Source organism: Chiloscyllium plagiosum, unplaced genomic scaffold (assembly GCF_037043375.1).
Source record: "Chiloscyllium plagiosum isolate Xiang-an unplaced genomic scaffold, Cpla_swu_hap1 HiC_scaffold_12, whole genome shotgun sequence".
NCBI lineage: Eukaryota > Metazoa > Chordata > Chondrichthyes > Orectolobiformes > Hemiscylliidae > Chiloscyllium > Chiloscyllium plagiosum.
The window spans coordinates 19834746-19857845 of record NW_028270150.1 but is presented as its reverse complement, the minus strand read 5'-3'; the positions used below and the strand labels follow the sequence as shown (position 1 = coordinate 19857845).

At 43.1% G+C, this 23100-nt stretch overlaps 1 long non-coding RNA gene across 2 annotated transcripts in view; it reads right to left on the bottom strand.

Annotated features, from left to right (window-relative positions):
* The window catches only part of LOC148148494 (uncharacterized), a 198108-nt gene extending 178115 nt beyond the window's left edge, over positions 1–19993 (bottom strand). For both annotated transcript variants that reach the window (XR_015758738.1, XR_015758739.1), the window contains exon 1: positions 19518–19993. This is a non-coding gene — a long non-coding RNA (uncharacterized LOC148148494). The remainder of the gene's footprint in view (positions 1–19517) is intronic.
* Between the last annotated feature and the right edge of the window lie 3107 nt (positions 19994–23100).

Sequence of the window (23100 nt, the reverse complement as noted above, 5' to 3'; positions counted from 1 at the left end):
ATGGAGGTTCTCATGATCCGCAAGAGTTAAATAGCCAGACAATCAGTTTTTTCATATTAGACAAGGATTAAGTATTGGATAGGAACCCCCAGCGACCTGTTCTGGACTTATTTGAAGTGCCACTATTTCACATAGACCTGAAAGAGCAAAATGCACCTTGGTTTTAATGGCTCAAGGATCACTCTAGACACTCTAGCCCTTCATTCTGGTATTGGAATGCGTAACATTCAGTCATACAACTGTAAAGCAATAACCCATTTCCATCAACAGAGTGCCAACCATCTCGCTGTGACATCCATTCCCATCACTGTATCCCCCAACATCAGTGTGGTAGAATCAACTAGGTCTTTCAACAGCATCTTCCAAGCTCATTCAGCATGCTCACGAGAACACCATCACTCATACATCTCCCTCCAAGTCAAATACCATCTTGAGTTGGACCCTCTCACTGATTCTTCACTATCATTGGGTCAAAGTCCTGTCAATCCCTACTTTAAAGAACTGGAAGTGTACCTATCCCACAGAGTCCAGCAGTTCAAGAAGCTTGGTGATTCTTCCTGAAGGGTGATTTGAAATGGGTAAAACACGGGCGGCACGGTGGCACAGTGGTTAGCACTGCTGCCTCACAGCGCCAGAGACCCGGGTTTAATTCCCGCCTCAGGCGACTGACTGTGTGGAGTTTGCACGTTCTCCCCGTGTCTGCGTGGGTTTCCTCCGGGTGCTCTGGCTTCCTCCGACAGTCCTAAAGATGTGCAGGTCAGGTGAATTGGCCATGCTAAATTGCCCGTAGTGTTAGTTAAGGGGTAGATGTAGGGGTCTGGGTGGGTTGCGCTTCGGCGGGGCGGTGTGGACTTGTTGGGCCGAAAGGCCTGTTTCCTCACTGTAAGTAATCTAACCTAATCTAATCTAATCTAATCTAATCCATGTTGGCTTCACCAACAACCTAAAACTAAATTTCATGAAAATAGTCATTCACATTTCAAATTATTTCATGCTTCATTCCAGTTTGCAAATTAAAGCCCACAAGCAATAACATGATGTCCCGAGCAGTTTGATAAGCGCAGAGGTGGGGAACCTTTTCATGTTGGAAGGCTGCATGATGTTAGCTGTAATCTAATAAGGCCACATCCAAGAAACATCAATTATATATTCTTCAAAATTCACATTTTTTTAATTGTGGTGGTCAGTCTGTGAGGATTATTTCGTTGAATTTTCTTTTATTCTCTGGAATTTTAAATGCATTCATTTTAAGATTAAAATAAAAATAATAAAGGATGAAAAAGAACATATGAATAAAAAATAAAAGATTTGTACTAGAAGGCTGCATGTAGTTTAGAAGGCCGCAGGTTCCCCACCCCCTGGATAAGTGCATTTAATTCACCCAGGTCACTTCACCCACCTGACAGAGCTGGATTACAGCCACAATCTCACTTGAGTTTGACATTCCTTCTTACTGGATAAATCCTGGAGATCCTCAACAGCCATTACATGCCTTCATTATGGGAATCCATCTAAATGATTGCAGCAATGAATTACTTGCAGCTCCTTGGCGCCTACGTTCTAAATGGATCAGAAATAATTTGAGCTAATTCAACTTTGCATCAATATAAACCAGACAGCAAGCATTTTTTGGAACAGCTCCACTTTGTGCTGAGTCTTTCGCTGTTTTATTCATTACCCATCTTCAGTTCTAGCTGTACCTGATTGTTGTATCACTGTTATATAGGTTGCAGTAAAATATTGTGCAGGGCATGAGAAGTTTTCAAGGAGGGAAATAGTTTTCATTTGTCCAGTCTTGGGATGTCCCAGTGATGGTTTACTTTTCAAATGTGATCATTTTGAAATATAGGAAACGCAAAGGGATTTTTAACATAACAGCAATGTTACTGGACTCAGAACCCAGACTGATGTTCTGGCATCTTGAGCTTAAATCATACCACTGCAGCTAGTGTAGTTAAATTCAGTTAATTAACTAATCAGGAATAAGATACCATTGTCAGTGTTGGTGATCATAAAAGTACCAGATTGTTGTGGATGGAAAAGAAGCGTTTGGTTCGTTAATAGCTTTTTGGGGACAGAATATGCCATTCTTATCCAGTCTCGGATACAATGCAATTCCATATCTATACTAAAATACATGACTACCTGACCTGAGAAGGAGTCCAGCAAGACGCTCAGTGGGATCAACCTGCTTCTTGAAAATAATAGCACTCTGGTGGTGTCTGTGTCACATAGACCGCAGTGGATCATCATCAGTTCCTCAAGTACAGTTAGGGATTAGCGATTCAGGCTGTCCCTGCCAACATTGCTCACATCCCAACAATGAATAATGACAGGCAGCTGCAATATTTACACAATAAGATCTCACAGAGAATCACAGAATTCTTGCGGTGCAGAAGGATGCCAATCAGCTGATCATGGTCCCAGCACTCATTGAATGAACCATTTCTTAGTGGCGCTCTTGTTTCAGATAACAGTCAAATTTCCTTTTGAGCGCTTCAGTTGAAACTGTCTTCACTGCAATCTCAGGAGGTGCGCCCCAGAGACAAATTTCTTGCTCTACGTAAAGGGTTTTATTCCCATATTGTTGAAATATTCATTCATGGGATGAGGGCATTGCTGGCTAAGAGTTAGAGAATCTTCATTGCACAGGAGGAGGCAATTCTGCCCATCCAGTCTGCATTGACTCTCCAAGAGCAGCTCACCAAGACCCAACCCTGCAACCCACATTTCCCATGGCCAATCCACCTAGCCTTCATATCTCTGGACGTTACAGGACAATTTCCCACGGCCAACCCACAGAGTCTGCGCATCTTTGGACTGTGGGAGGAAACTGGAGCACCTGGTTGGTAGGGTGAGGTCGGTAAAAGTATTCAAATTAGAAGAATGAGGGGAGATCAAACTGAGGTATTCAAGATGATAAAAGGTGGAGATAAAATAGATGTGGAGTGGCTACTTCCTCTTGTGGGGCATTCAGGGACGAGAGGTCATAGCCTTAGGATAAGGAGTAGCAAATTTAAAACAGAGCTGAGGAGAAATTACTTCTCCCAAAGGGTTGTGAACTTATGGAATTTGCTACCCCAAAGGGTGGTGGATGCTGGGACTGTGAGTAAACGTAAGGAGGAGTAAGTCAGATTTTCAATTGGTAATGGGTTGAAGGGTTATGAAGAGGAGGCAGGAAAATGGGAATGAGGACCATATCAGTCATGATCGAGAGGCTTCATGAAAGGATGGCCGTATGGACTAAATCTGCTCCTAGTTCTTATGAACTTAAGAGCCCATGATGCCTGTGTTAGTGAGAGTTATAGTGCATGAATCTTGGTGAGAAGTGTACGCAGTGGCAGAGTTACAGTGAGTGCTGGCCCTGTGAGCGTGAGGTATGCAAGCGAAGGTGGTGGCACTTGCTCCTGCAGAGCTCAGAAAACCATTGGCCTTCTTCCTCTACTGCCAGGTGGCCTGCCTCACCCAGAACATAGCACTGACCTGGGCTACAATGTGTCTCTGTGCTGATTTGGTCTCGTGATGTCCTGCTGGGATCTGCAGGATAAAGAACTGGCCTTCTCCACACCACCCTGACCACCAAGACCAACCCGCCATGAAGCAGGGACTAAACTCCACCTTCCCTTTTGATCCATGCCCTGAGCAGAGAGGCTTGAGCAGCACAGTGTGTGTGCTAGTTCCTAGCTTGCAGCATCTGAAGTGGCACACAGCTTGGCTTTAAGGATGGCACCAGCGGCCTGAATATCAGCAACAGTGAGCACTTCCATCTCTCCTGCTATGTGATTCCACCAGAACGATGGCCAAGAGACTAGCTGCATTAAAAAAGGCAAAGAGCAGAAGATGGCATGAGAAAAGTTGCTTGGAGCCATTTACGCCATAAATCTCACTCAACCAAACATCTTAACTGGAAAAGAGAAAATTCTACCCTAGCTGTTTCCTGTTACTCAGCCAATAATGTGTCCACTGTGGCTAAAGTGCCATTCATTCACTGAGTTATAACTTTGCTCACTGGTCTATGGTGTGGCATTGTGTCAAATGCCTTGGAAATCCATGTAAATCGCATCAACGGTTTTGTTCTCATTGGAGTCTTTTGAACTCCCCTCCTCAAAAGGCGGTCGGTGCAAAATTTTTAAGCATTTTTAAGGCAGGGGTAGATGGATCCATGATTTCCAATGGGATGAAAGATTGTCGCGGATGTGCAGAAATGTAGATCTGAGATTAAAATCAGCTCAGCCATGACCTTAATGATTGATGGAATGGCTTGATGGGCTGAATGGCCTACTCTTATTCTTGATCATATGCTCTGAGGCCCCAGCACAGATCCTCATGGCTCTCCACTATTCACTGCCTGCCAACGTAAGAATGCCCCACTTCCTGCTTTCCATCCTTTACCTCCACACTGTAGGTACAGAAGGTGCTGAAGTAAGCACAGAAAGTGCTGGAAAAACTCAGCAGGTCTGGCAACATTTGGAGAGAAAGAAACAGAGATAACTTCTTGCATCCAATGTATCTCCTCAATTTTCAATCGATCATGCTCTGCCATTTTTGTGCAGTGCTACCATGTTACACATGTTTGTGCCTCCAACTTGGCCTGATGACATAGTGTTCCCATTGTGCACAATATCTCCTCCCATTTCCAACTGTAACCAATGGAGAAGCAACACCTGTTCTTTGACCCCCATCCTTCTCACTATCCAGGCCCCAAAACACTCCTTCCAAGTGAAACAATGGCTGAATTGCATTTTTTTCAAGATATTATATATTTATAACACATGGTCTGGTCTCACTTACATTGTGGAGCTCAAATGTAGTTTGACTAATCACTTTTAAAACACTTATGTTCAGTCCTCAAGTATAATCCTGAGCTTTCAGCTTCTATAAGACCATACGATGTCAAGCAGAATAGGACCATTCACCCCATCAAGTCTTCTCCACCATTCGATCATGATTGATACATTTCTCAACCCCATTCTCCTGACTTCTCTGCGTAACCCCTGATCCTCTTACCAATCAAGAATCTATTCATCTCTTTCATGGATATCCTCAATGACTTGGCCTCCACAGCCTTCTGTGGTAATGTGTTCCACAGATTAACCACCCTCTGGCTGAAGAAATATCCTCATTTCAGTTCAAAAGATTCATCCCTTCACTCTGAGGCTGTGCCTGTGGGTCCTAGTCTCTCTGACTAATGGAAACATTTTCTCCACGTCCATTCTATTCAGGCCTCTTGGTGTTCTGTAAGTTTCAATGAAATCCATCCTCATTCTTCTGAAGTCCATTGAGTACAGACTCAGAGTCTTCAAATATTCTTCATATGACTAGCTCTTCATCCCCAGGATCATTCTTATAAACCTCCTCTCGATACCCTCCAATGCCAACACATTCTTCCTTAGATACAGGGCTCAGAACTGCTCACAATATTCCAAATGCGTTCAGACCAGAGTCTTATACAGCCTCATCAGTACATCTTTGCTCTTGCATTCTAGCCACCTTGAAATAAATGCTAACATTGCATCTGCCTTCCGAAATGCCAACTGAAACTGCATGTTAACCTTAAGAGAACTCTGAACTGAGATTGCTAAGTCCATTATATTTCAGATTTCTGAAGACTGACCCCACTTAGAAAATAGTCTATGCCTTTATTCTTCCTACAAAGTGCATAACTTCACATTTTCTCACATTGAATTCCATTTGCCATTTCTTTGCCAACTCTCCTATCCTGGCCAATTCCCTCTGCAGCCTCCCCACTTCCTAACACTACCTGTGCCTCCATCTGCAAACTTAGCAACTGAACCACCCCTGACTATTTAGTTTAAAGCTCTACCCACAGCCCTAGTGATGTAATTCACCAGACCTCTGGTCCCAGCATGATTCAAGTGGTGCCTATTCCATTGGAACAGCTCCCTCCTTCCTCAGCATTGGTGCCAATGTCCCGTGGAATTGAAACCAACTCACCCCTATCAATCTTTGAGCCACATATTTATTTCTCTAATCTTAGGGATAGTCAACATGGCTTTGTGCATGGGAAATCATGTCTCACAAACATAATTAAGTTTTTTGAAGAAGTAACAAAGAGGATTGATGAGGGCATAGTGGTAGATGTGATCTATATGGACTAGTTAGTTCATGGCTCAGGTCATAATCTAAACTTGTTACCTTTTTGTTTCTGCTTATTAATTTAGCCCATAACTGTTTATATTCGCTCAGCAGAACCTCTTTCCTCCTTCCACCTATATTGTAGGTACCTACATAGACCATGACAACTGGATATTTCCTCTCCCCTACCAAATTCCTCTGCAGCCCAGATGAGATATCTTATACCTAGCCACTAGGTGGGCAACAGAGCCTTCGGGACTCTCAATCCTGACCAAAGAGAACAGCCATTCCCTTACCACCCATGCCTGGAGGAAGAACGCCTCATCTTCCGCCTCGGGACCCACCGACCCCATGACATCAATGTGTATTTCACCAGTTTCCTCATTTCTCCTTCCCCCACCTCATCCCAATTCCAACATTCCAGCTTAGCACCACCCTCATGATCTGTCCTACCTGACCATCTTCCTTCCCACTTATCCGCTCTACCCTCCCCTCCGACCTATCACCTTTACCCCATCTCCATCTACCTATTGCACTCTCAATTATCTTCCCCCAAGCCCCACCCCTCTCCCATTTATCTCTTCACCCCTGAGGCTCCCAGCTTCATTCCTGATGAAGGGCTTTTGCCCGAAACATCGATTTTCCTGCTTCTCAGATGCTGCCTGACCGACTATTCTTTTGCAGCACCACACTCCTGGCTCTAATCTCCAGCATCTGCTGTACCCACTTTTGCCAAGTGAACAGTGTCTATTCCCAGGCTAAGCTATCCATGATTACAGTTACATCTCTCTTTTCTCCCCTGGCTCTCTGTACCACGGTGCTATGATCAGGTTGCTCAGCCTCCCCCCATCCCGCACTGTTAGCTGTATAGGGAGTAAGAATCAAACCTGTTCGGGAAGGGCTGCGGGTCCTTCAGTGCTACCTCCCGGATCTCTCTACCTGTGTCACTCATAGCACATGCTCTTATTCCTCATCACGGACCAAATTCACGATAGCTAATCCAAGGAGTACGATTGGCTCTTGAAACACAGCATCCAGGTAACTGTCCCCTTCCTGATGTGTCGTAATGTTCGAAGATCAGACTTTAGCCCATCAACTATGAGCCAAAGTTCATCATTTGCTACTGATACAGTCACTATGAACCACTATGGAGTCCACCAGCATCATGTAGTTGCAACATGTCGCCTAGCTTGGCATCTTTCATTTTTTTTCGATGTGTGAAATGTGGGTGTCACTGGCTGGTCAGAATTTATTGTCTGTCCATAGTTGCCCTTGAGAAGGTGGTGGTGAGCTGCTTTCTTGAACTGCTGCAGTCCACCTGCTGTGGGTTGACCCACAATGCTGTTCAGGAGGGAATTCTCAGGATTTTGATCAGTGAAGGGACATGATACATTTCCCAGTCAGGATGGAGAGTGGCTTGAAGGGGAACTTCAATGTGGTGGTGTTCTCATGTTTCTGCTGCCCTTGTCCTTCTAGGTGGAAGTGGTCATGGGTTTGGAAGGTGATGTCTGAAGATCTTTGGTGAATTTCTGCAGTGCATCTTGTAAATAGTACAGGAGCAAATTACTGTAGATGCTGGAATCTGTACTGAAAACAACAAATGCTGGAGGTCAAAGTGGGTCAGACAACATCCATGGAAAGAGAGCAAGCTAATGTTGTAGATAGTACACACTGCTGTAGAAGAGGAAGTGGATGCTTGTGGATGCAGTGCCAATCATGCAGGCTGCTTTATCCTGGATGGTGTCAAGCTTCTTGAGTGTTGTTGGAGCTGCATCCATTCAGGCAAGTAGGGTGTATTCCATCACACTCCTGACTTGTGGACAGGCTTTCATGTGTCAGGATATGAGTTACTTGCCGTAGTATTCCTAGCATCTGTCCTACTGTTGTAGCCAATATGTTTATGTAATAAATCCAGCTGAGTTTCTGGTCAATGATGACCCCTTGGATATTGATAGTGGAGGATTCAGTGATAGTAACACTATTGAATGCCAAGGTGTGGTGGTTAGAATGTCTCTTTTTGGAGATAGTCATAGCCTGGCATTTGTGTAGCACAAATGTTATTCACTACTTGTCAGCCCAAGCCTGGATATTGTCCAGATCTAGTTGCATTGGACATGGACTGTGTCAGTGTCTGAGGAGTGGGGAATGGTGCTGAACATTGTGCAATCATCGGCGAACATCCCCATTTCTGACCTTATGATGGATAGAAGGTCATGGGTCAAGCAGCTGAAGATGGTGGGGCCTTGGACACTACTCTGAGAAACTCCTGCATGGATGTCCTGGAGCTAAGATGACTAGTCTCCAACAACCACATCCATCTTCCTATGTGTCAGGTATGACTCCAACCACCTGAGAGTTTTTCGCCGAATATCCATTGATTCCGATTTTGCTAGGGCTTTTTGATGCCATTCTCAGTCAATTACAGCCTTGATGTCAAGGGCTGTCAATCTCACCTCACCATCTGGAACTTAGCTTTTTTGTCAATGTTTGAACCAAAGCTGTAATGAGGTCAGGAGCTGAATGGCCCTGGCAGAACCCAAACTGGGCATCACTGAGCAGGTGCTGCTTAATATCACTGTTGGTGACACTGCCCAACACTTTACTGATGATCAAGAGTAGACTGATAGGGTGGTAATTGGCTGTGTTGGATCTGTCCTGCTTTTCTGTTCAGAACATACCTAGGCAATTTTCCACACTGTCAGGTAGATGCCACTGTTGTAGCTGTACAAGCACAGCTTGGCTGGGTGGTGGGCGGCAAATTCTGGAGCACATGTCTTCAGTAATATTGCCGGAATGTTGTCAGGACCCATAGCCTTTGCAGTATCCAGTGTCCCCCATTATTTCTTGACATCACATGGAGTGAATTGTACTGACTGAAGATTGGTATCAGTAATAGATTCATAGAGTCATAGAGATGTACAGCCTGGAAACAGACCCTTCAGTCCAACCCGTCCATGCTGACCAGATATCCCAACCCAATCTAGTCCCACCTGCCAGCACCCGGCCCATATCCCTGCAAATTCTTCCTATTCATTTACCCATCCTCTTAAATGTTGCAATTATACTAGCCTCCACCACTTCCTCTGGCAGCCCATTCCATACACGTACCACCGTCTGTGTGAAAAAGTTGCCCCTTAGGTCTCTTATTTCTTTCCCCTCTCACCCTAAACCTGTGCCCTCTAGTTCTGGACTCCCCGACCCCAGGGAAAATATTTTGCCTATTTAGCCTATCCATGCCCCTCATAATTTTGTAAACCTCTAAAAGGTCACCCCTCAGCCTCCGACGCTCCAGGGAAAACAGCCCCAGCCTGTTCAGCCTCTCCCTATTGCTCAAATCCTCCAACTCTGGCAACATCCTTGTAAATCTTTTCTGAACCCTTTCAAGTTTCACAACATCTTTCCGATAGGAAGGAGAGCAGAATTGCATGCAATAGTCCAACAGTGGTCTAACCAATGTCCTGTACAGCCGCAACATGACCTCCCAACTCCTGTACTCAATATTCTGACCAATAAAAGAAAGCATACCAAACGCCTTCTTCACTATCCTATCTACCTGCGACTTCACTTTCAAGAATCGATGAACATGTACTCCAAGGTCTCTTCATTCAGCAACACTCCCTAGGACCTTACCATTAAGTGTATAAGTCCTGCTAAGATTTGCAGTCCCAAAGTGCAGCACCTCGCATTTATCTGAATTAAACTCCATCTGCCACTTCTCAGCCCATTGGCCCATCTGGTCAACATCCTGTTGCAATCTGAGGTAACTCTCTTCGCTGTCCACTACACCTCCAATTTTGGTGTCATCTGCAAACTTACTAACTGTACCTCTTATGCTCGCATCCAAATAATTTATGTAAATGACAAAACGTAGAAGGCCCAGCACCGATCCTTGTAGCACTCCACTGGTCACAGGCCTCCAGTCTGAAAAACAACCCTCCACCACCACCCTCTGTCTTCTACATTTGAGCCAGTTCTGTGTCCAAATGGCTAATTCTCCCTGTATTCCGTGAGATCTAACCTTGCTAATCAGTCTCCCATGGGGATCCTTGTCGAACATCTTACTGAAGTCCATATAGATCACATCTACCACTCTGCCCTCATCAATCCTCTTTGTTACTTCTTCAAAAAACTCAATTATGTTTGTGAGACATGATTTCCCCTGCACAAAGCCAAGTTGACTATCCCTAATCAGTCCTTGCCTTTCCAAATACATACACATCCTGTCCCCTAGGATTCCCTTCAACAACTTGCCCACCACCGAGGTCAGGCTCACTGGTCTATAGTTCCCTGGCTTGTCCTTACCACCCTTCTTAAACAGTGACACCACGTTTGCCAAACTCCAGTCTTCCGTCCCCTCACCTGTGACTATTGATGATACATATATCTCACCAAAGGCCCAGCAATCACTTCTCTAGCTTCCCACAGAGTTCTCGGGTACACCTGATTAGGTCCTGGGGATTTATCCACCTTTAACCTTTTCAAGACATCCAGCACTTCCTCCTCTGTAATTTGGAAATTTTGCAAGATGTCAGCATCTATTTCCCTACAATCTATATCTTCCATATTTTTTTCCAAAGTAAATACTGATGCAAAATACTCATTTAGTACCTCCCCCATTTTCTGTGGCTCCACACAAAGGCTGTCTTGCTGATCTTTGAGGGGCCCTATTCTCTCCCTAGTTACACTTTTGTCCTTAATGTATTTGTAAAAACCCTTTAGATTCTCCTTAATTCTAGTTGCCAAAGCTATCACATATCCCCTTTCTGCCCACCCGATTTCCCTCTTAAGTATACTCTTACTTCTTTTATACTCTTCTGAGGATTCACTCGATCTATCCTGTCTATACCTTACATATGCTTCCTTCTTTTTCTTAACCAAACCTTCAATTTCTTTAGCCATTCAGCATTCCCTATACCTACCAACATTTCCTTTCACCCTAACAGGAATATATTTTCTCTGGATTCTCATTATCTCATTTCTGAAGGCTTCCCATTTTCCAGCCATCCCTTTACCTGCAAACATCTGCCCCCAATCAGCCTAATACCGTCAAAATTGATTTTCTCCAATTTAGAACTTCAGCTTTTAGATCTGGTCTATCCTTTTCCATCACTATTTTAAATCTAGTAGAATTATGGTTGCTGGCCCCAAAGTGCTCCCCCACTTACACCTCAGTCACCTGCCTTGCCTTATTTCCCAAGAGTAGGTCCAGTTTTGCACCTCCTCTGCTGGGAATCACAGGAAGAATCTGAGATGGATCATCCACTCGGCACTTCTGGTTGAAGTTTGCTGCGAAAGCTTCAGCCTTACCTTTTGCACTGATGTGCTGGGCTCTTTCATCATTGAGATGGGGATATTTGTGGAGCCTCCTACTCCAGTGGATTATTTAATCATCCATCATCATTCACTGGATCAGGCAGCACTACAGAGCTTAGGTCTTATCCATTGGATGTAGGATCCCTTAGCCTTATCACTTGCTGCTTATGCTGTTTGTCATGCAAGTAGTCCTGTTTGGTAGCTTCACCAGGTGGGCACCTTATCTTCAGGTAGGCCTGGTGCTGCTTCTGACATAGACAAAAGTGGCAATTGCAGATGCTGGAAATGAGAGTTTAGACCAGAGTGGTGCTGGAAAAGCACAGCAGGTCAGGCAGCATCCAAGAAGCAAGTAAATCAACGCTTCGGGCAAAAGCCTTTCATCAGGAACCTGATGAAGGGCTTTTGCCCAAAACATCAATTTTCCTGCTCCTCAGATACTGCCTGACCTGCTGTGCTTTTCCACACCGCTCTGATCTAATCGCTGCTTCTGGCATGCCTTCCTGTACTTTCCCTTGACGCAGGTTTCATCCCCTGGTTTGATGGTAATGGTTGAGTGGGGGATATGCCGGGCTATGTGGTTACAGATTGTGCTGGAGTACAATTCTAATACTGTCGATGGCCCACTGTGCCTCATGGATACACAGTACTGCGTTGCTTGTTCTGTTTGAAGTCTGTCCCATTTAGAACGGTGATAGTGCCACACAACACAATGGAGGTTATTTGCAATGCTGAAGGTGGGACTGAGAAATTCTAAGAGGAGAAAGTGAGGACTGCAGATGCTGGAGATCAGAGCTGAAAATGTGTTGCTGGAAAAGCACAGCAGGTCAGGCAGCATCCAAGGAACAGGAGAATCAACGTTTCGGGCATGAGCCCTTCTTCAGGAATGAGCATTCCTGAAGAAGGGCTTATGCCCGAAACATCGATTCTCCTGTTCCTTGGATGCTGCCTGACCTGCTGTGCTTTTCCAGTAACACATTTTCAGCTCTGAGAAATTCTAAGGTTAGAAAGACCCTAATGGGAGTTATCTTCAGGCCTCTGGATGTAGAGTGTAAGTTGAATAAGGAGTTGAAATTGGCCTGTCGGAAAGGCTTTGCTACAGTTGTTATGGAGGATTTCAACATGCGGGTAGACTGGGAGAATCAGGATGGTACTAGACCCCAAGAAAGGGAGTTTGTGGAGTGCCTCTGAGATGGATTCTTAGAACAGCTTGAACTGGAGCCTATCAGGGAGCAGGCAATTCTGGGTCTGGTATTGTGCAACAAATCAGATTTGATCATGGACCTCAAAGTAAAGGAGCCATTAGGAGGTAGTGACCATAATATGATAAGTTTTCATCTGCAATTTGAGAGAGAGAGAAGGGAGAATCGGAAGTGCAGTAGAACAAAGGGAACTATGGAGCTATGAGGGAGGAGCTGGCCAAAGTTCAATGGTTCAATAACTTAGCAGGGATGGCAGTGGAACAACAATGGCAGGTATTTCTGGATATAATGCAGGAGGTGCAGAATCGGTTCATTCCAAAGAGGAAGAAAGATCCTAAGGGGAGGCGGGGGTGACCGTGGCTGATGAAGGAAGTTAAGGACTGTATAAAGATAAAAGTGAAGCATAACATAGCAAAGATGAGCAGGAAGCTGGAGGAGTGGGAAACTGGAGCAACAGAGGATAACTAAAAAGGCAATACACAGAGAAAAAAAAAAGAGGTACAAAGGCAAACTGGCCAAAATTATAAAGGAGGATAGTAAAAGCTTTTTTAGGTATGCAAAAAGAAAAAACATGGTTATGACTAAAATTGGGCCCTTGAAGACAGAAATGGGTGATTTATTATGGGGAACAAGGAAATGGCAGAAGAGTTGAATAGGTACTTTGGATCTGTCTTCACTGGGGAAGACACAAGCAATCTCCCAGATGTAGCAGTGGCTGAAGGACCTAGGGTAATGGGTGAACTGAAGGAAATTTATATTAGGCAGGAAATGGTGTTGGATAGACTGTTAGGTTTGAAGGTTGATATTCCCCGGGACCTGATGGTCTGCATCCCAGGGTACTTAAGGCTCCAGAAATCGTGGACGTATTGGTAATCATTTTCCAATGTTCTATCAACTCTGGATCAGTTCCTGTGGATTAGAGGGTGGCTAATGTTGTCCCACTTTTCAAGAAGGGAGGGAGAGTGAAAACCAGGAATTAGAGACCAGTTAGCCTGACTTCAGTGGTGAGAAAGATGCTGGAATCAATTACAAAAGATGAAATTACAACTCGTTTGGATAGCAGTAGCAGGATAGGTCAGAGTCAGCATGGATTTACGAAGGGGAAATCATGCTTGATTAATCTTCTGGAATGTTTTGAGGATGTAAATATGAAGATCGACAAGGGAGAGCCAGTGGATGTTGTGTACCTGGTCTTTCAGAAAGCCTTTGATAATGTCCCAATTAGGAGATTAATGAGCAAAATTAGGGTACATGGTATTAGGGACAAGATACTGACTTGGATTGAAAATTGACTGACAGGAAGCAAAAAGTAATGATAAATGGGTCCTTTTCGGAATGGCAGGTGGTGACCAGTGGGGTACTACAAGGTTTGATGTTGGGACTGCAGCTGTTTGCAATATACATCAATGATGTAGTGAAATGTGAGGAGGATGTTATGAGAATACAGGGTGGACAGGCTGGATGAGTGGATGGATGCATGCAGATGCAGTTTAATGTGGATAACTGTGTGGTTATCACTTTGGTGGCAAGAACAGGAAGACTGCTTGCTATCTAAATGGAGTCAAGTTAGGTAAAGGGGAAATGTTCCTGTACATCAATCAATGAAAGCAAGCATGCAGGTACAGCAGGCAGTGAAAAAAGCCTTTGACATGCTGGCCTTCATAACAAGAATAATTGAATATGGGAGCAAAGAGGTCCTTCTGCCACTGTACAGGGCCCTGGTGATACTGCACCTAGAGTATTGTGTGCAGTTTGGTCTCCAAATTTGAGGAAGGACATTCTGGTTATTGAGGGAGTGCAGCGTAGGTTTATGAGGTCAATTCCCGGAATGGCGGGACTATCATATGTTGAAAGATTGGAGCTACTGGGCTTGTATACACTTGAGTTTAGAAGGCTGAGAGGGGATCTGATTGAGACGTATAAGATTATTAAAGGATTGGACACTCTGGAGGCTGGAAGCATGTTTCTGCTGATGGGTGAGTCCAGAACCAACGGACGCAATTTAAAAATAAGGGGTAGGCCACTTAGAACAGAGTTGCAGAGAAATTTCTTCACCCAGAGAGTGGTGGGTGTATGGAATATTCTGACCCAGAAGGCAGTGGACTCCAAATCTCTGGATACTTTCAAGAAAGAGATGGAGAGAACTCTTAAAGATAGTGGAGTCAAGAGTTATGGAGATAAGGCAGGAACAGGATATTGATTGTGGATGATCAGCCATGATCATAATGAATGGTGGTGCTGGCTCGAAGGGCCGAATGGCCTACTCCTGCACCTATTGTCTAGTGTCTATAAGAACTGTGCGGTGGTCACTCTTACTAATACTGTCATGGACAGATGTATTAGCAGTCAGCAGATTGGTATGGATGAGGTCAAGTATGCTTTCCCGTCTTGTTGGTTCCTTCACCACCTGCTGCAAACCCAGTCTAGCAGCTATGTCCTTTTGGACCCGACCAGCTTGATGCGTCATATCGCTGCCAGGTCTCTCTTGTGGTTAAAATCCCCCACCCAGAGTACACTTCCTCTTACCTTCCTCACCGTTTTGCTTTATTTGGTTCCTAATTTGATTTTAAAAAACGCTTGCCTTTTAGTTTGTAACCAGTAAATACTTCCCCTATTTACGTTCAATCTGAAAGTTACCAATAACAGATGGTCAAATTAATAGTGGTTGCTAACCAATGAACTTATGGTTTGCCTGTGATATAATTCTTGTTTTGTGCTGGGCCTCCAATCTTGGGCTTCAAATTATCCTGATAAAAAAGACCTTACAAAGGATGAATTTTTTTTAAAAACAAGCAAGAAGCACCACTTACCATCCGCGCTGAATTTCCACATTGCCTCCAAGGTCACAAAATATTCACTTAGCCTATGTCTCACTCTGGATGTGGTCTCTCCTTCCTGACCATGCACAGCTTATTTCTCTCCACCACTGGCATTCTGATCTCTATGTCCTCAGGCTCCTACATTGTTTTAATGATGTTCCAGGAACAGTACCTCATCTTTCAATTCACATTTTGCAGCCTCCAAGACTCAATGCTGAGTTCAACAAATTCTGATCATGGACACAACTCTCAGCTATTCAGACAGCTGTCATGATTCTATGACCGTTGTTTACACTTCTTCTTGAGACTTCTCTCGTTTCTATATTTATCCCATTCTCAACCCTTTTTGACTCGCAGCATTTTACCTTTTATAATTTGAGCTCCTCTGCCTTTCATCCACCCACAAATCATCCTTAGAATTATAGGGTCATACAGTAAGTTAGTGAGTTTGCAGATGATACCAAAGTAGGTGTTGGAATGGTCAGTGAAGAAGGTTACCTCAGAGTACAATGACCTTCATCAGATGGACCATTGGGCTGAGGAGTGTCAGATGGAGTTTAATTCAGAGAAATGTGAGGTATTGCATTTTGGTAGGGCAAATTAGGGCAGGACTTATACACTTAATGGTAGGGTCCGAGGGAGTGTTGCTGAAAAAAGAGACCTTGGGGTGCAGGTGTTAGCTCCTTGAAGGTGGAGTCACAGGTTGAAAGGGTAATGAAGAAGGCATTTAATACGCATACGTTTATTAGTCAATGCATTAAGATAGGAGTTGTGATGGCTTGTCACAGCTGTACAGGACATTGGTTAGACCACTTTGAGAATACTGCGTGCAATTCTGGCATCCCTACTATAGGACAGGTACTGTTAAACTTGAAAGGGTTTAGAAAAGATTGATAAGGATGTTGCTGGGATTTGAGGGCTTGAGTTAAACGGAGAGGCTGAATAGGCTGGGGCTATTTTCCCTGGAGCATCAGAGGCTGAAGGGTGACCTTATAGAGGTTTATAAAATCATGAAGGGCATGAATACAGTGAATAGCCAAAATCTTTTTCCCAAGGTAGGGGAGTCCAAAACTAAAGGGCATAGATTTAGGGTGAGAGGGAAAGATTTAAAAGAGACCTAAGGGCCAACCTTTCCACACAGAGGATGCTGAGTGTATAGAATGAGTTGCCAGAGGAAGTGGTGGAAGCTGGTACAATTACAATATTTAAAAGAAATCTAGACGTGTGTATGAATAGAAAGGGTTTACAGGGATAAGGGTCAAATGCAGGCAAATGTGAATAGATTAATTCAGGGTATCTGGGTGGCATGGATGAGCTGGGCTGAAGGGTCTGTTCCCATGCTTTACAGTTCTATGATTATAAATCATCTTTTTAGTTGTTTCTTCCCTTAACCAATTTTCCCAACTTTTATATTATCTTAAGGCCCATTGAACTTTTTTTTTCTAATTTTCCCCAGGTTTCTCTAACTTCAATATTAGAGCATCTACCTGATAACAGTGTTGCTAACACCCATGGTACTGCTGGACCCACTGAATGTTTCCAGAAAATTCTGTTTTTATTTGCAATATTCTCTCCATTGAGTTCAATCAGCATAATATTCCTGGACAGTGAACCCATGACCCTCCGGTATGTATTGTTAGTTGCTGAAATTCTCCACTCCCCAGGCTCGCTTCGAAAATTATCTGCAATGTGTATGAATGTTTCGTGATGCAGAGTAAATGAATCTCACTGAGGGGAGATAGTTTCAGACCCCTAACTGAGTTCACTGAAAACACATTGTATCACCAAACAATTGATCTGATGATTTTTCAGCAGCAAGGTCCATCTTGGAATATTGCGTGCAATTCTGGTCTCCTTCTTATTGGCAAGATGTTGTGAAACTTGAAAGGGTTCAGAAAAGATTTACAAGGATGTTGCCAGGGTTGGAGGACTTGAGCTGTAGGAAGAGATTGAACAGGCTGGGGCTGTTTTCCCTGGAGCGTCGGAGGCTAAGGGGTGACCTTATAGAGGTTTATAAAATTATGAGGAGCATGGATAGGATAAATAGACAAAGTCTTTTCCCTGGGTTGGGGGAGTCCAGAACTAGAGGGCATAGGTTTCGGGTGAGAGGGGAAAGATATAAAAGAGACCTAAGGGTAAATATTTTCACGCAGAGGGTGGTACGTGTGTGGAATGCGCTGCCAGAGAAAGTAGTGGAAGCTAGTACAACTGCAACATTTTAAAGGCATCTGAATGGGTATATGAATAGGAAGGGTTTGGAAGGATATGGGCTGGGTGCTGGCAGGTGGGACTAGACTGAGTAGAGATATCTGGTCAGCATGGATGAGTTGGACCAAACGGTCTGCTTCCGTGCTGTATATCTCTGTGATTCTATGAGTCTATGAGGCATAACCTGCAATTTGAATGACTGAGTGAACTATAATTACAAACTTGCTAGCAGTTAGAGGAACAGGCAAGTCAATGCTTTCAAGCTCATAGTTAAAAATCACACAACTCCAGGTTATAGTCCAACAGATTTACTTGGAAGCCCTAGCTTGCAGAGCGCTGCTCCTCCAAATCATTCAGACTCATAATTCACCCTAACCATCTTCATAGTTTCTTCTGAACAAGTTTCCTGGGGTACCACATGGTACCTTCTGCCTTTCAAAGTCTTAGCGAACTTACATCTCTTTCGAAAGTAAAATTCTTCCTGTGATATTCTCACCTGATTCACTTCTTTAGTGCAGCCTAACCTCAGGATACATGCAGATATGATGTCTGCATATGCATTTGACATCAGAAGCACATCATCTTATACATCTTGATTTTGTTCAAAATAAAAAAAAGAAATGCTGGAAATAGTGAGGTTCAGTTGAATATATAATTTACTGCTCAGAGACAATCTACAATGCAAGTTATCTGTTATTTCTCTATGCATATATTCTTTTAAATTTGCAGCTTCCCCTTGACATTTTACTGTTTATTTCTCTAGCACTGTTTGGTTTTCCTAAGGTTCAATTGACTTACAAACATTAAGTTTTTGGTTAAGTAGTTCTTGGTCAATAGAAGATGGGTTTTTAGAATTGCGTAGGAGTCAATGAAGTTTATACTGCACAAATAGGCCATTCAACCCAATCCAACCCAACCTGGTCCAGTCCAATCTTTATGCTTCCCAACAGGAGCCTCTTCCCTCTCCCCTTGATTTAATCTTACCAACATTTTCACCTATTAGTTTCACATAGATGCAATTATCTAGATTCCTCGATAATTTATTTATGTTGTTTGCTAGTTTTGGCTTTTCTCTGAAGTGAAAGCATCTTTTCTGTGTTTAACATGACTTGTTTCACCATCACTCACAACTTTTAAGAATTCTCTGTTAGCCCTCAGCCTTCTCTTTTGGTAAAAAAAACTTCTCTTTTGCCTGAACAGGATAACCAGTTAGTTCTAGTCCCTCCCTTACAAATAGCTTTGTATTTTATTCAAAGCTTCTACTCTGTTTTTGTCATAAGGAGACTAAAATTGTGCTCCAGTTGTGGTCAAACTAAATGTCCCTCTGCTTTTCAAATTTATTGCTTTAGAAATGAACGGCAAATGGTTTTCTTAACGGCCTAACAATTGTTAGTCCTTTGGTCATACAGTTTCTATATTGTTGGTGCTCAAGTCATTTTGTGTCATTGTTGAATAGCATACTCCATGTACTTCAACTTGAAATACAAAGCCATAGATCTTTGTTGATATGCACAGTGACTCTTCATCTCTTGAGCTGAAGTATATATTCCTTCCTTTGGCTCCAATCTTAAAACCTTCAGTAACGTTTAAATCTCAACTTTCAATTTACACCAAAGAAATATCTGCCGATTTTGCAAAAAAACCCAGCAAGAGTGGCTCTTATGTGAGTCCTTTCAGGAGATTGGGCTAGCTATAATTTATTTTCACATCCTTTCATGTATCTGTTGGTGATTTTAACTCTCTTCAAAATATTAATTCATGTGCAGTTAAACCCAGTACCTGCCTGACATTTGCTCCAAAAGCGCTTCTTGACATGGAAATGCATATTTCAGTTCTGTTGATCTAGCAGCTACTTCAGAACTGCAGGAAGAATACAACTAACCTTTAAATAATCTCCACTGAGTGACAGCCTCCTGATGCAAACCAAATGTGTGTTTCTCTTCATCATGATTAGTAGGTAATTCTAGTTCTTGCTGACCTGCAGCACATCAAGAACTTTTAATCCCATCTCTTGGCAGAGTTCTGTTCCTCTCAATGGAGTGTGGAATGTGCCTCGGTCCAAATGAATAATGAAGCATGTTGCTCTATCATTAAGACATCACTGCCCATGGGATGTGCTGGGAAGCATCACTGGTTTGTCAATTTAATTTAGCCCTTCTAAATGCATCGGATGAAGTCTTGGCTAGAAATTTTCTGCTTTCAGTTCTGCTAAATTGCCGACACCAGAGATGTTCCCACATGCCAGCCTAATTATCAACTTTAACCATCCTTTAAAATTGGGGTTAATTCTTCATTAACCAGTTCAATACCAGTTAAGCTGTAGGTTGGGCTTCTTCTAAAGAGTGTATGCTTTCTGTTGCCAGTACCTCGATTTTGCAGACTTCTCACTTCGTTCGAGCCAGTTGTTGCAAATATACCCTTCAGTGAAGCTTTGTGGTGTCAGCGTATGATAACTCCTCCTCTCGGTGTCTGAGGAGCAATGCTATTGGTGAGCAACCAACAATGAGGAAAGAATAAATGTTCAAGCCTCATAATTGCTGGATTTATGAAGCTCTGGCAATCAGACTTGGTGTCACTATTAGGTTATGGCAGTATTAAACTGTCTTAAAGTTTACATGTCGGCCAGTGTGCATTGATTGACTAAAGTGATTTTCTTCCGCAATAATATTGTTGCTAGCTTGTCTTTCTGTTACTTTCCTTTTGATTCAGGGAATCAGGTGTTCAAGAATCATACTGGGGCATCTCCTTCGGTAAAATCCCTGTGGCTGAATCTGTAGATAATTTGAGGGCTGCTTTTAATGATTCTAGTCAGACAGTCAACATCCCAGCAGTTACTCTGCTAATCCCATCTTCTTCTTTGTACAGCTTGTTTGAGCTCCTAATCCATAGAGAGCTCAGTGTTTGGCAACCAGCAGATGGGCACTGAAATGATGTGCGAACAGCTTTGAAAGGGATGACGGATAAATGTACTTGGCTGCAGTAGAGAATTAAATTGTGGTTAGCTCTTACCAAGTGAAATAACTCCACAGAGGCTGGTATCCCATCGTCAAGGTACCTTTTATTTTCTGACGCCTAGTACTTCACACTAGTCCAGTTCCCTCAGAGCCAGTTCTCAGAGTGAGCAGAACCTCTGACACTCCTGTTTCTATCTGTCAGCCAGGGTTCTCTGATTGGACCAGATTAACAGTCCCAATCAGGGAACTCATATTCTATGAAGTTTACTTGGCTGACTTAGTTACAAACTCTACATGAAGACTTTTTGCACATTTTGTTTGGATACCGAATATGTATGGAAAGTACTGAAGAATGGAGGAAAGAAAGTTTGCCTGTAACCAGTTAACAGCACTCTAATCTGCCATTTGGTGGCTGGTGAAGATGAGATTGCATCAAGGGAGGTGATCCTGTTTGTCACTCCTGCTTCACCTTTCATTCATAAATATAGATCAGAGACTGTAATCAAATAGCCTCAGATTTTCCAAAATGCAGCCATGATTTTCCTGACATCTCTCCATTGCTTCTTCTTTCTCTACCGATAAAGTAATGTACAACAGTAACAAATAAAATAACTTATGAAGAAAGGCTTGGCTGGCTAGGCCTATATGCCCTGGCGTTCAGAAATAACAGAGTGCCTTAACTGAAAGATTTAAGATCCTGAGGGGACTCTACCGGGTGAATGTCAAAAGGATGTTTCCTCTTATGGGAGAATCTAAAACTAGAGGTCATAGTTCAAAGATAAGCAGCAATCCATTTAAGACAGAGAGGAGGAAACTGTTCTTTCTCTCAGATGGTTTTGAATCTTTAGAATTCCCTTCTTCAAAAGCAGTGCATACAGAATCATTAAATATTTTTAAGGCAGAGCTCGATGGATTTTTGATGTCCAAGGGGACGAAAGATTATTGGGGATATTCAGGAAAGTAGAGCTGATGTTAAAGTCAGATCGAGCCATGATCTTAGTGGCAGAACTGGTTTGAAGAGGCAGGAGGCCTACTCTTGTTCCTCATTCAAATTCATAAAAGAGAACTCCCCCTTGGAAACCTATTGTTGTGACACAACATAACAGGAACAAAATGGCAAGGAAATAACTTTGAAATGTTCTTACTCACATTATCAGTGAACATTGAAATCCACTTCTGCACACACCATGGTCTCTGATGAAGCTTGTCATCTTTATTATGTACTGCTTGGTGAAAAGCTGAATAGCACATTAGTGTAATTATTGGGCACTTACATATACATGCAAATCAATTCTCATATGACTGTTCGGGATTTTTAGATGCTTGGAGATAATCCGAGTGGTAAATTTGTTCTATTCCCATTTTGAACTTGGTTATATCTGTTTGGTAGCTATTATGTAGAGAAAACATGTAGTTTCTTTGCATAGACTGTATATGTTTAAATGTAGCTAGAGTATACAATTCATCTTAGAAATAAGGAATTATACAAATAAGTTACTGATTGTTCAGAGTGGTAGGAGACTGACTGGGGGTAAGGTAGAGTTAATGGCTTTGGTTGCATTTTGGTCTGAAGAATAGGTTTTCCATGGCATTTTTTGTTATTCACTCATGAGACATGGGTGTCAGTGGCTGACCAGCGTTTATTGCCCATTCCTAGTTGCCTTTGAACTGAGTGGCTTGTGAGGCCATTTCAACCACATTGTAGTGTGTCTGGAGTCACATGGACGCCAGATCAGTTAAGGATGGCAAATTTCCTTCCCTGAAGGACATTAGTGAACTAAATTAGGGGTTTTCCACAACAATTAGATTAGATTCCCTAAGTGTGGAAACAGGCCCTTCGGCCCAACAAGTCCACACCGACCCTCCGAAGATTAACCCACCCAGTCCCATTTCCCTCTGGCTAATGCACCGAACACTATGGGCAACTTAGCACAGCTAATTCACCTGACCTGCACATTTTTGGACCTGTGGGAGGAAACCGGAGGAAACCCATGCAGACATGGGGAGAATGTGCAAACCCCACACAGTCACCCGAGGCTGGAATCAAACCTGGAACCCTGGTGCTGTGAGGCAGCAGTCCTAACCACTGAGCCACCGTGCTGCCCATAATGGTTTCATGATCATCAACAGATTCTTAACTCCAGATTATGATTAAATTCAAATTCTACCATCTGGTGAGGATTCAAAGCTGGGTCCCCACAACATTAATTGTATTTCTGCATTAATAGTGTAGTGATAATATCACTAGGCCATCACCTCTCCATGGCAATAGCAGCATTGATTCACCAACAGAAATTCCCAAAATCTGCTGTGCGATGTGCCAAACCAAGGCCGTGTACATCCACAGAGACAGGGAGGTGACCTGTCGTGATAATCACTAGCCTATTAATCCAGTGTCCCCAGTAACGTTCTGGGGACCTGGGTTCAAATCTCATCATGGCAAATAGTGGAATTTTGAAGTCAATAAAAAATAATTTTGAATTAAGAGTCTAATGATGACCATGATTCCAT